This window comes from Hemitrygon akajei, chromosome 2 (assembly GCF_048418815.1).
Source record: "Hemitrygon akajei chromosome 2, sHemAka1.3, whole genome shotgun sequence".
In the NCBI taxonomy this organism is placed as follows: domain Eukaryota; kingdom Metazoa; phylum Chordata; class Chondrichthyes; order Myliobatiformes; family Dasyatidae; genus Hemitrygon; species Hemitrygon akajei.
Window position 1 is genome coordinate 159,991,392 of NC_133125.1, and position 14,866 is coordinate 160,006,257.

A 14,866-nucleotide genomic window follows, 5' to 3' on the forward strand; every position below is an offset into this window, starting at 1 on the left:
ATTTGTCTTGACCAATCTTTTTCTTTTCACATATCTATAAAAGCTTTTACAGTCAGTTTTTATGTTCCCTGCCAGCTTTCTCTCATAATCTTTTTTCTCTTTCCTAATTAAGCCCTTTGTCCTCCTCTGCTGGTCTCTGAATTTCTCCCAGTCCTCAGGTGTGCTGCTTTTTTTTGCTAATTTATAGGTTTCTTCTTTGGACTTGATACTATCCCTAATTTCCCTTGTCAGCCACGGGTGCACTACCTTCCCTGGTTTATTCTTTTGCCAAACTGGGATGAACAAGTAGTTCATCCATGCAATCTTTAAATGCTTGCCATTGCATATCCACCATCAACCCTTTAAGTATCTTTTGCCAATCTATCTTAGCTAATTCACGTCTCATACCTTCAAAGTTACCCTTCTTTAAGTTCAGAACCTTTGTTTCTGAATTAACTATGTCACTCTCCATCTTAATGAAGAATTCCACCATATTATGGTCACTCTTACCCAAGGGGCCTCGCATTACAAGATTGCTAACTAACCCTTCCTCATTGCTCAATACCCAATCTAGAATGGCCTGCTCTCTAGCTGGTTCCTCGACATGTTGGTTCAGAAAACCATCCCGCATACATTCCAAGAAATCCTCTTCCTCAGCACCCTTACCAATTTGGTTCACCCAATCTATATGTGGATTGAAGTCACCCATTATAACTACTGTTCCTTTATTGCACGCATTTCTAATTTCCTGTTTAATGCCATCCCCAACCTCACTACTACTGTTAGGTGGCCTGTACACAACTCCCACCAGCGTTTTCTGCCCCTTAGTGTTATGCAGCTCTACCCATATCGATTCCACATCCTCCAGGCTAATGTCCTTCCTTTCTATTGCATTAATCTCCTCTCTAACCAGCAAGGCTACCCCACCTCCTTTTCTTTCCTGTCTATCCCTCCTGAATATTGAATATCCCTGGATGTTGAGCTCCCATCCTTGGTCACCCTGGAGCCATGTTTCTGTGATCCCAACTATATCATATTCATTAATAACTATCTGCACATTCAATTCATCCACCTTGTTACGAATGCTCCTCGCATTGACACACAAAGCCTTCAGGCTTGTTTTTACAACACTCTTAGCCCTTATACAATTATGTTGAAAAGTGGCCCTTTTTGCTTTTTGCCCTGGATTTGCCTGCCTGCTACTTCTACTTTTCACCTTACTACTTTTTGCTTCTACCCTCATTTTACACCCCTCTGTCTCTCTGCACCTGTCCCCATCCCCCTGCCACATTAGTTTAAAGCCTCCTGAACAGCAGTAGCAAACGCTCCCCCTAGAACATTGGTTCCAGTCCAGCCCAGGTGCAGACCGTCCTGTTTATACCGGTCCCACCTCCCCCAGAACTGGTTCCAATGCCCCAGAAATTTGAATCCCTCCCCCTTGCACCATTTTACAAGTCATGTATTCATCTGAAATATCCTCCTATTTCTACTCTGACTAGCACGTGGCACTGGTAGTAATCCAGAGATTATTACCTTTGTGGTCCTACTTTTTAATTTATCTCCTAACTCCCTAAATTCACCTTGTAGGACCTCATCCCGTTTTTTACCTATATCGTTGGTACCTACATGCACCACGACCACTGGCTGTTCACCCTCCCACTCCAGAATGTCCTACAGCTGCTCAGAGACATCCAGGGAGGCAACATACCATCCTGGAGTCTCGTTTGTGGCCGCAGAAACGCCTATCTATTCCCCTTACAATCGAATCCCCTATCACTATAGCTCTCCCACTCTTTTTCCTTCCCTCCTGTGCCACAGAGCCAGGAGGGACACTGCATTTCCAATAAAAGGGTTTGTGCTGTCTTTAATAGCACCAACTGTTGGTTATCAAGGCTCGAAGAGGGTGCGCGTAGCCAAGTAAGGAAGTTGGATAAGTAGATGGAGAGTTGGGGGGTGGGGTGGGGGAAAGTCCCACAAATCCCGTAAAGAAATAGTCCAGCGTTGCTTAAAGTTGGAGTTCCGGAGGAGCGGGTAAGTGGGGTTCCAACCCCCACCCTCTGTACAATGTGGAAATACTGTCAGGAGGAACAAGAAAGGGAGGCTGTTGAGAGGGGTGGGTCATTGTTCAAGTCCTCTGCAGGTAAGGGGTTCTTTTTGTTCCCTGTCGGATTCCTCCAATTCCATTCAGGGTTTCCTGTAAAGGATATCGGCTAACGTTCGGCAGCAGTGGGATTCAGCGAGTGGTTAGCGCCTCAGTGTTGTAGGGAGGGAGGGAGATCACTCGACCTACATCCCTCTTCCCTGTAAACAGTGTGAACACTGTGTGTGTGTGTGTGTGTGTGTGTGTGTGTGTGTGTGTGTGTGTGTGTGTGTGTGTGTGTGTGTGTGTGTGTGTGTGTGTGTGTGTGTGTGTGTGTGTGTGTACTTTGTCTTTAACAGATCACAAATGTGTTGGGCCTCGCCCAGTTATCTGATAAGTGTGCTGTTTCTCTGTTTTTGCAGTTCCACAGGAAGTTTTAAAGAAAAAGAGAGCAGCCTGGGTTTTGTGTTTTGTGTTCTAATCTGTTACGTGTTTATTGTGTCTTAGTCTGTCACTTTGTTACTCATTTCCCTGTGTTTTTTTTTGTAATTGTTTCAGGGACGACTCATTTTTCATAGAGGACATATGAAATTTGGGCAACGTTATTCCAGATATGAGGTGCCCACATTCCAGAGGAAATTGAGCATTTGAAGAGCAATTCTTGTAGTTCTACTGTTTATGTGCTTTCTAAATGTTCAGAGACTTAGACAGTAGGTGCAGGAGTAGGCCATTCGGCCATTCGAGCCAGCACCACCATTCAATGTGATCATGGCTGATCATCCACAATCAGTACCCCATTCCTGTCTTCTCCCCATATCCCTTGACTCCGTTATCTTTAAGAGCTCTATCTAACTCTTTCTTGAAAGCATCCAGAGAATAGGCCTCCACTGCCTTCTGAGACAGAGCATTCCACGGATCCACAACTCACTGGGTGAAAAAGTTTTTCCTCAACTCCATTTTAAATGGCCTACCCCTTATTCTTAAACTGTGGCCTCTGGTTCTGGACTCCCCCAACATCGGGAACATGTTCCCTGCCTCAAGTGTGTCCAATCCCTTAATAATCTTAAATGTTTCAATCAGATCCCCTCTCATCCTTCTAAATTCCAGTGTATACAAGCCCAGTCGCTCCAATCTTTCAACATATGACAGTACCGCCATCCCGGGAATTAACCTCGTGAACCTACGCTGCACTCCCTCAACAGCAAGAATGTCCTTCCTTGAATTTGGAGACCAAAACTGAACACAATACTCCATGTGTGGTCTCACCAGGGACCTGTTCAACTGCAGAAGGACCTCTTTGCTCCCATACTCAACTCCCCTTGTTATGAAGGCCAACATGCCATTAGCTTTCTTCACTGCCTGCTGTACCTCCATGCTTACTTTCAGTGACTGATGAACAAGGACACCTAGATCTTGTTGTACTTCCCCTTTTCCTAACTTGACACCATTCAGATAGTAATCTGCCTTCCTGTTCTTGCCACCAAGGTGGATAACCTCACATTTATCCACATTAAACTGCATCTGCCAGGCATCTGCCCACTCACCCAACCTGTCCAAGTCACCCTGCGTTCTCCTAACATTCTCCTCATATTTCACACTGCCACCCAACTTCGTGTTGTCTGCAAATTTGCTGATGTTACTTTTAATCCCTTCATTTAAATCAGTGTATATTGTAAATAGCTGCGGTCCCAAGCCTTGTGGTACTCCACTAGTCACTGCCAGCCATTCTGAAAAGGACCTGTTAATCCTACTCTTTGTTTCCTGTCTGCCAACCAGTTTTCTATCCATGTTAGTACCCTACCCCTAATACCATGTGCTCTAATTTTGCTGGGAGATTGTCCGTGCCTTCCCTAGTGAAGACAGATCCAAAGTACCTGTTCAATTCGTCTGCCATTTCCTTGTTCCCCATAATAAATTCACCCGTTTCTGCCTTCAAGGGTCCAATTTCGGTCTTAACTAATTTTTTTTCCTTTTCACATACCTAAAGAAGCTTTTACTATCCTCCTTTATATTCTTGGCCAGCTTACCTTCGTACCTCATCTTTTCTCCCCGTATTGCCTTTTTAGTTATCTTCTGTTGCTCTTTAAAAGATTCCCAATCCTCTGGCTTCCCACTCATCTTTGCTATGTTATACTTCTCTTTTATTTTTATACTGTCCTTGACTTCCCTTGCCAGCCGCGGTCACCCCCTACTTCCCTTAGGATCTTTCTTCCTCTTTGGAATGAACTGATCCTGCACCTTGTGAATTATTCCCAGAAATACCTGCCATTGTTGTTCCACTGTCATCCCTGCTAGGGTATCCTTCCAGTCAACTTTGGCTAGTTCCTCCCTCGTGGCTCCATAGTCCACTTTGTTCAACTGTAATACTGACGATTTTCCCTTCTCCCTCTCAAATTGGAGATTAAAATTTATCATATTATGGTAACTACCTCTTAATGGCCCCCTTACCTTGAGTTCCCTTATCCAATCCGGTTCATTACATAATACTAGATCCAGAATTGCCTTCTCCCTGGTAGGCTCTAGTACAAGCTGCTCTAAGAATACATCTCAGAGGCACTCCACAAACTCCCTTTCTTGGTGTCCAGTACCAACCTGATTCTCCCAGTCTACCTGCATGTTGAAATCCCCCATTACAACCGTAGCATTACCTTTGCGACATGCTAATGTTAGCTCTTGATTCAACTTGCACCCTATATCCAGGCTACTATTTGGGGGCCTGTAGATAACTCCCATTAGGGTCTTTTTGCCCTTACAATTTCTCAGTTCTATCCATACTGACTCTACATCTCCTGATTCTATGTCACCCCTCACAAGGGACTGAATTTCATTCCTCACCAGCAGAGCCACCCCAACCCCCTCTGCTCACCTGTCTGTCCTTTCGATAGGATGTATATCCTTGAATATTCATTTCCCAGCCCTGGTCCTCTTGAAGCCATGTCTCTGTTATTCCTACAACATCATACTTGCCAATTTCCAACTGAGACTCAAGCTCAACCACTTTATTTCTTATACTTCGTGCATTCATATATAATACTTTTAATCCATTACTCCCCTCGCCTCTCACATCGATCCCTATTACACTTGGCCATACTCTCCGATCCCTTCCTGATCTTTCTGCCCCTTTAATTCTGTTGTCTTTCTTAACTTTTCTTATTCTCTCTTTCCCTTTAACTCCATCCTTATATTTCCAGTTTGTCTCCTCCACCCCCCCCCCCCACTTATTAGTTTAAACACACCCGTGTAGCAGTGGCAAGCCAGAATGTTGGTCCCCCACCTGCTAAGGTGCAACCCGTCTCCTTTGTACAATTCATCCTTACCCCAAAACAGATCCCAGTTATCAGGAGCGAGTGCATTTGGATCTCCCTGCATTACAGAATGATAAAGTGTGGATGCTGATTTGTGGTGGGAGATCCTGTTATACATTCTTGTGGAGGGGTTTGAATTTGCTCACTGGACCAATGGGTCAGATTGCTGAATTTGTGTGAAGACTCTTTACTACCTTACAGAAGAAATGCCACTAATATCGATCGCTTTGACACCAAAGACAGACTGTTGGGGGAAATTATCTGGCCTCTTGGGTTTTTGCATTCTGTTTTGGGGGAGCTGGGAGGGGGTAGTCAATTCCAGCCAAACTCAGCCTAGAGTATGGTAACATCCTTAAGGGACTTGAGCCTTAATAGCCCTGGTGGGGTGAGTGCTTTAAGGGCTGGTATTTCCCTGTGTACTATTTCTATAATTGGAATTTCCTGACTCTGAAAGGGATTTTCCCAGCAGACAGGGAGTGTTGGTGCAGGTGGTGTGTTGCGTACAGCTACCATGTGCAAGGTGGATGGCAGGTGTGAGCAGGAGCAGCATCCTGGGACGGCTGTGTCCATGCCAACTGGTGTTGTGAAGCTGCACACTTGTTGGATGTTGAATGGCACTCACTGGACATACAGTTTCTAGGCCTAGCCATTGTTCCCACAGGCGATATCATATGCGTTTACTATAGCAAAAATACTATTACAACTTCTTTATTTACCTGTGCTTTCCCAATATCATCTTCCAAACCTGAAACTGAATCCAATGTCATTCTACCCTTTCGAAATCTGCTCTGACAAAACGTTGTACACCTCTTTTTTTCCAAAATGAATTACCATACATTCTATAAGTTCATACAAATGGGATGTAAGTGGTATTGGTCTATAACTAAAGGATCAAACATGTGTTTTCCATGTTTTAGAATAGGTATTACTGCCATTTTCCATGAGAAGGGAAGATGGCCTAAATTCCAAGTATGATTCATAATTTTTAATATTATCTTGAGAGTTGTCGGGCATATGTTTAAACATACAATAATATACATCATCCTTTCCTGGAGCTGTCTGCCCTGTACTTTAATAGCTTTCTTAAATTCACACAAAGAAAACAACATCACTAATACTATCATTGTTACAGCTCGCTTCCAACACATCAGGGTGTTCACTTAGAACCTCATCCCTATTTATTTAGATTCTTCACTTAAATTTTCTTGATTAGGAATTGCACCAAATGACTGAGCCATAATTCAATTCTCTGTTTCAGTAACAACCATATTACTTTCTATAATCAATTCTGGAATGTTATTAGACCTTTGAATCAGCCCCATTTTTTAATCATTCCCCAGACATCTCCAAGTTTAATATCCCTTCCAATACTATCACAATAAGACCTCTACTAAACCTCTTTCACAACCTTCACTACTTTCCTCTCCACACCCTGTGCCCATTTATACTTAATAAGGTCACTTGCAGAGTGATACAACTTATCTTTCTTAAATGCCTTTTTTCTCTCCCTAATTGCCTCTGCACATCCCCTAGTCCACCATGGTACAGCCTTACTCCTATTATTGCCCTTTTTAATAGGAATCAATTCCACTGCAGTTTGATGACATAACCTTTCATTGCAGAAATCCACATCATCCTCAACACTCAGCCCTGACAGACATTCATCACACATTGTGGGTGTGAACTGGGAAGATGTTTTTGCAGGGAAATGTACTATGGACATGTGGTTGATGTTTAGGAATCTCTTGCAGGATGTTAGGGATAAATTTGTCCCGGTGAGGAAGATAAAGAATGGTAGGGTGAAGGAACCATGGGTGACAAGTGAGGTGGAAAATCTAGTCAGGTGGAAGAAGACAGCATACATGAGGTTTAGGAAGCAAGGATCAGGTGGGTCTATTGAGAAATATAGGGTAGCAAGAAAGGAGCTTAAGAAGGGGCTGAGAAGAGCAAGAAGGGGACATGAGAAGGCCTTGACGAGTAGGGTAAAGGAAAACCCCAAGGCATTCTTCAATTATGTGAAGAACAAAAGGATGACAGGAGTGAAGGTAGGACCGATTAGAGATGAAGGTGGGAAGATGTGCCTGGAGGCTGTGGAAGTGAGCGAGGTCCTCAATGAATACTTCTCTTCGGTATTCACCAATGTGAGGGAACTTGATGACGGTGAGGACAATATGAGTGAGGTTGATGTTCTGGAGCATGTTGATATTAAGGGAGAGGAGGTGTTGGAGTTGTTAAAATACATTAGGACGGATAAGACCCCGGGGCCTGACGGAATATTCCCCAGGCTGCTCCACAAGATGAGGGAAGAGATTTCTGAGCCTCTGGATAGGATCTTTATGTCCTCGTTGCCCACAGGAATAGTACCAGAGGATTGGAGGGAGGCAAATGTTGTCCCCTTGTTCAAAAAAGGTAGTAGGGATAGTCCGGGTAATTATAGACAAGTGAGCCTTACGTCTGTGGTGGGAAAGCTGTTGGAAAAGATTCTTAGAGATAGGATCTATGGGCATTTAGAGAATCATGGTCTGATCAAGGACAGTCAGCATGGTTTTGTGAAGGGCAGATCGTGTCTAACAAGCCTGATAGAGTTCTTTGAGGAGGTGACCAGGCATATAGATGAGGGTAGTGCAGTGGATGTGATCTACATGGATTTTAGTAAGGCATTTGACAAGGTTCCACATGGTAGGCTTATTCAGAAAGTCAGAAGGCATGGGATCAAGGGAAGTTTGGCCAGGTGGATTCAGAATTGGCTTGCCTACAGAAGGCAGAGGGTTGTGGTGGAGGGAGTACATTCAGATTGGAGGGTTGTGACTAGTGGTGTCCCACAAAGGTCTGTTCTGGGGCCTCTACTTTTTGTGATTTTTATTAACCACCTGGATGTGGGGGTAGAAGGGTGGGTTGGCAGATGACACAAAGGTTCGTGGTGTTGTAGATAGTGTAGAGGATTGTCAAAGATTGCAGAGAGACATTGATAGAATGCAGAAGAGGGCTGAGATGTGGCAGATGGAGTTCAACCCGGAGAAGTGTGAAGTGGTACACTTTGGAAGGTCAAACTCCAAGGCAGAGTACAAAGTAAATGGCAGGATACTTGGTAGTGTGGAGGAGCAGAGGAATCTGGGCTGCATGTCCACAGATCCCTGAAAGTTGCCTCACAGGTAGATAGGGTAGTTAAGAAACCTTATGGAGTGCTCGCTTTCAGAAGTCAAGGGATAGAATTTAAGAGATGCAATGTAATGATGCAGCTCAATAAAACTCTGGTTAGGCCACACTTGGAGTACTGTGTCCAGTTCTGGTCACCTCACTATAGGAAGGATGTGGAAGCATTGGAAAGGGTACAGAGGAGATTTACCAGGATGCTGCCTGGTTTAGAGAGTATGGATCATGATCAGAGATTAGGGGAGTTTGGGCTTTACTCTTTGGAGAGAAGGAGGATGAGAGGAGACATGATAGGGGTGTACAAGATATTAAGAGGAATAGATAGAGTGGATAACCAGTGCCTCTTCCCCAGGGCACCACTGCTCGGTACAAGAGGATATGGCTTTAAGGTAAGGGGAGGGAAGTTCAAGGGGGATATTAGAGGAAGGTTTTTCTCTCAGAGAGTGGTTGGTGCGTGGAATACACTGCCTGAGTCAGTGGTGGAGGCAGATACACTAGTGAACTTTAGGAGACTACTAGACATGTATATGGAGGAATTTAAGGTGGGGGGTTATATGGGAGGCAGGGTTTGAGGGTCGGCACAACATTGTGGGCCGAGGGGCCTGTAATGTGCTGTACTATTCTATGTTCTATCTTCTATAAAACCTTAAACTTCTCCCAATTTACTTTACCAAAATTCCATCTCCTAAAATTGTCTTTCTGTCCCCTATATAGATCCAAACACAAGTTTAAAAATATAGGAAAATGATCACTTCTCTATGTTACAATATAATCATGCAAGAGAAAACTTAAATATGGTACCATTCCCAGAGAGATTGTCTACAGAGTCTCTGTGGGTGGAAGATAGGAACAGGAACTGGTCAATAAATTTACTGGGTGTTTTTTATAGGCCACACAATAGTAACAGGGATATCAAAGAGCAGATAGGGAAACAGATCCTGGAAAGGTGTAATAATAACAGGGTTGTCGTGGTGGGAGACTTTAATTTCCCAAATATCAATTGGCATCTCCCTAGAGCAAGGGGTTTAGATGGAGTGGAGTTTGGCTGGTGTGTTCAGAAAGGTTTCTTGACACAATATGTAGATAAGTCTACAATAGGAGAGACTGTACTTGATTTGGTATTGGGAAATGAACCTGGTCAGGTGTCAGATCTCTCAGTGGGAGAGCATTTTGGAGATAGTGATCATGATTCTATCTCCTTTACCATTGGAGAGAGATAGGAACAGACAAGTTAGAAAAGCTTTTAATTGAAGTAAGGGGAATTATGAGGCTATCAAGCAGGAAATTGGAAGCTTAAATTGGGAGCAGATGTTCTCAGGGAAAAGTATGGAAGGAATGTGACAAATGTTCAGGGGATATTTGTGTGGAGTTCTGCATAGGTAGGTTCAAATGAGACAGGGAAGTTGTACTAGGGTGCAGGAACCGTAGTGTTCAAAGTCTATAATAAATCTAGTCAAGAAGAAAAGCATACAAAAGGTTCAGAGAGCTAGCTAATGTTAGAGATCTAGAAGATTATAAGGCTAACAGGAAGGAGCTTAAAAAGGAAATTAAGAGAGCCAGAAGGGGCCATGAAAAGGCTTTGGCGGACATGATTAAGGAAAGCCCCAAGGCATTCTACAAGTGTGAGAAGAGCAGGAGGATAAGACATGAAAGAATAGGACCTATCAAGTGTAACAGTGGGAAAGTGTGTATGGAACCGGAGGAAATAGCAGAGGTACTTAATGAATACTTTACTTCAGTATTCACTATGGAAAAGGATCTTGGTGATTGTAGTGATGACTTGCAGCAGGCTGAAAAGCTTGAGCATGCAGATATTAAGAAAGAGGGTGTGTTGGAACTTTTGGAAAGCATCAAGTTGGATAAGTCGCTGTTACCGGATGTACCCCAGGCTACTGTGGGAGGCGAGGGAGGAGATTACTGAGCCTCTGGCAACGATCTTTGGACAGGAGAGGTTCCAGAGGATTGGAGGCTTGCAGATGTTGTTCCTTTATTCAAGAAAGGGAGTATAGATAGCCCAGGAAATTATAGAGCAGTGAGTCTTGCTTTAGTGGTTGGTAAGTTGATGGAAAAGATCCTGAGAGAGGATTTATGAACATTTGGAGAGGTATAACATGATTAGGAATAGTCAGCATGCCTTTGTCAAGGGCAGGTCATTGCTTACGAGCATGATTGAATTTTTTGAGGATGTGACTAAACACATTGATGAAGGAAAAGCAGTAGATGTAGTATATATGGATTTCAGCAAGGCATTTAATAAGGTACCTCATGCAAGGCTTATTGAGAAAGTAAGGAGGCATGGGATCCAAGGGGACATTGCTTTGTGGTTGTAGATGTGTCATATTCTGCATGGAGGTCAGTGACCAGTGGTGTGCCTTGGGGATCTGTTCTGGGACCTTTACTCTTCATGATTTTTATAAATGACCTGGATGAGGAAGTGGAGAGATGGGTTAGTAAGTTTGCTGATGACACAGAGGTTGGAGGCGTTGTGGATAGTGTGGAGGGCTGTCAGAGGTTACAGAGCAGGGCCATTGATAGGATGCAAAACTGGGCTGAGAAGTGGCAGATGGAGTTCAACACAGATAAGTGTGAAGTGGTTCATTTTGGTAGGTCAAATATGAAGGCAGAATATAGCATTAACAGTAAGAATCTTGGCAGTGTGGAGGATCAGAGGGATCTTGGGGTCCAAGTCCATAGGACACTCAAAGCAGCTGCACAGGTTGACTCTGTGGTTAAAAAGGCATATGGTGTATGAGTTTCATCAATTGTGGAATTGAATTTAGGAGCTAAGAGGTAATATTGTGGCTATATAGGACCCTGGTCAGACCCCACTTTGAGTCCTGTGCTCAGTTCTGGTCACCTCACTACAGGAAGGATGTGGAAACCATAGAAAGGGTGCAGAGGAGATTTACAAGGATGTTGCCTGGATTGGGGAGCATGCCTTATGAGAACAGGTTGAGTGAACTTGGCCTTTTCTCCTTGGAGCGACAGAGGATGAGAGGTGACCTGATTGAGGTGTACAAGATGATGAGGGGCATTGATCGTGTGGATAGTCAGAGGCTTTTTCCCAGGGCTGAAATGGTTGCCACAAGAGAACATGGTTTTAAGGTGCTTTGGAGTAGGTACAGAGAAGTCGGGGTAAGTTTTTAATACAGAGAGTGGTGAGAGCGTAGATTGGGCTGCCAGCAATGGTGGACACGTGCATGAAGCTTAGAACAGGGCTATGGGTAACCCTAGTCATTTCTAAGGTCGGGACATTTCAGCACAACTTCATGGGCGGAAGGGCCTGTATTGTGCTGTAGGTTTTCTATGTTTCTATTCACGTTTCCTGAATAAATATAATCAGGTGAATTTGATAAATCAAATACATTTCTTAAAGTCCTAACTATTCGAAATCAGGTTTCTCGCATTCCACTGCAATATTATAAACCCATTATGTAACTTCACAAGGAGAGAAATACAGATACCCCACCCATCAGAGCTTTATTTAGCTTCCCGCATAACACCCGTTATCAGATATTTTCAGAGGCTTCCACGGTAAGTTTAATTTCCTCAGTGCGACGAGATGTCTGAGCAGTACAATTAACCACATTTGTTATGAACATCACAAACTTCATTTTATCAATTTGTAAAGTATCTTTATTAAGAGAAGTACGATGCCGACGTATGGCTTCTGACCTCACATCCTGTTCTCTGACTGACAATACTTTATCACAGTTGGGTTTAACTTTTTGCAAGTCATCGGCATCTATGGAAAAGAGCAGAGTGCTGCTGAACGGCTTCAGGCCTGTATTCTCTTTGGCCGATTTAACTTTTCAGTTAAATTTAACGGGATTGACAGAAGGCTATTCCGGGTCAAATTTAAACAATACCCTGAAGTCTTCTTTCCTTTATTTTCCAGAATATCCCGCCCTTCCTCTCCACCAGTTGAAATCATTCCAATGTTATGCTTCTTTCCCCCGTTTTCCAGATCTAAATTCAACTTCATTCCGACCTCCTACCGCCAACCCGCCCTCAGCGAAGCCTCCATTTCCGATCCCTTTTCCCTATCCTCCCCACTACCTGAACCGACTCTATTCCCCAACACCCCCACTCCCTGAACGGACTCTATTCCCCAACATCCCCACTACCTGAACCGACTCTATTCCCCAACATCCCCACTACCTGAACCGACTCTATTCCCCAACATCCCCACTACCTGAACCGACTCTATTCCCCAACACCCCCACTCCCTGAACCGACTCTATTCCCCAACATCCCCACTACCTGAACCGACTCTATTCCCCAACATCCCCACTACCTGAACCGACTCTATTCCCCAACATCCCCACTACCTGAACCGACTCTATTCCCTATCCTCCCCACTACCTGAACCGACTCTATTCCCCAACATCCCCACTACCTGAACCGACTCTATTCCCCAACATCCCCACTACCTGAACCGACTCTATTCCCCAACATCCCCACTACCTGAACCGACTCTATTCCCCAACATCCCCACTACCTGAACCGACTCTATTCCCCAACATCCCCACTACCTGAACCGACTCTATTCCCCAACATCCCCACTACCTGAACCGACTCTATTCCCCAACATCCCCACTCCATTCACAGCCAGTCCCACATGGCCGAGACCCTCCTTCAGATTCCCAACACTTTGTTTGTGTCCCGCAGACTCGGGACTGGCGCGGTCTGGAGCATGCGCACTGCGCCGGGTTCGCCGAAGCTAACAGTTCCCAGCACTGGATCAAGGAATCGTCCCTGAATCCCGGTTTCCCATGTTTCTATGAACCGTCCCGAGTCCCGGTTTCCCACCTCTCTGTGAACCGTCCCGAGTCCCGGCCCCTCACCTTCCGCGTTCACCACAACGAGCACGAACTGGAGAACGAGTAACAACATGTCCGAGTGCCGAGCAGGAGCCGAAACTCCCAGTGTATTGAGGGACGTTTCCAGAGTCTCAGGTTACTCCGACCGGTACCTCGAACACGCCGGGATCCTCAACCCTCCAGGACCGGGACACCGACTGACGGAGATCGAGCTGACCGGAGTCAGCAACAGGAAATTGTGAACGTCAAACTCAGGGTGTGGTTCACACTAAATCAGTCTTATAGGGACAATATGCTGTATATTACTGATATATAAAAAATTAAGATCGCGACCCTGCTCTGCCATATCATGCCTGATGTACCCGTGGCTCACACATCGTCTAGTTTCCTTTAATATCCAGAAAATTCACAATTTAACTCAGGAAACAGAGAATTCCAACACGTGGCCCATCATTTTCCAAAATACTAATATCAAGTTCACAATTCAGGACTTTCTTACTTTCTGTCTCACTTCAATAACGCCACCCTAAGACATAGGAGCAGAATTAGGCCATTTGGCCCGTCAAGTCTGCTCCACCATTCAATCATGGCTGATCCTTGTATCCCCTCTTCAGCCCCACTCCCTGGCCTTCTCCCCACTAACTTTTGATGCTGTGTTCAATCTAGAACCTATCAAGCTCTGCCTTAAATACACCCAATGACATGGTCTCTACAGCTGTCTGTGGTAATAAATTCCACAATTTCCCCATCTTCTGGCTAAAGAAATTTCTCTGCATCTGTTTTCAATGGACAACCCTCTATCCTGAGGCTGTGTCCTCTTGTCCTAGACTCTCCAACAAGGGAAACATTCTTTCTACATCTATTCTGTCTGGTCCTTTAAACATTCAAAAGCTTTCAATGAGATCCTCCCACCCCCATCCGTCTAAGTTCCAGCAAGTACAGACCCAGAGCTATCGAACTTTTCTCGTATGACCCTTTCATTCCTGGAATCATCCTTGTGAATCTCCTCTAAATCCTCTCCAATCCTGGCACATCTTTTCGTCCAAAATTGTTCACAATACTCAATGTGAGACCTCACCAGTGCCTTATAAAGCCTCAGCATCACATCCCTGCTCTTGTACTCTAGACCTCTTGAAACGAATGCTAGCATTGCATTTGCCTCCCTCACCACCAACTCAACCTGCAAGTTAACCTTGAGGATGTTCTGCACAAGGACTCCCAAGTCCTTTTCAATTTCAGATTTTTGGATTTTCTCCCTGTTTAGAAAATAGTCTGCACATGTATTTCTACTACCAAAGCGCATGACCATACATTTTCCAACAGCATATTTCATTCGTCACTCTCTTGCCTATTCTGCTAATCTAAGTCCTTCTGCATCCTACCTGTTTCTTCAACACTACCTGCCCCTCCACCAATCTTTGTATCACCTGCAAACTTGGTAACAAAGCCATCTATTCCATCATCTAAATCATTGATATACAGTGCATAAAGAAGCGGACCCAACACCAGCCTCTGTGGAAACCCAT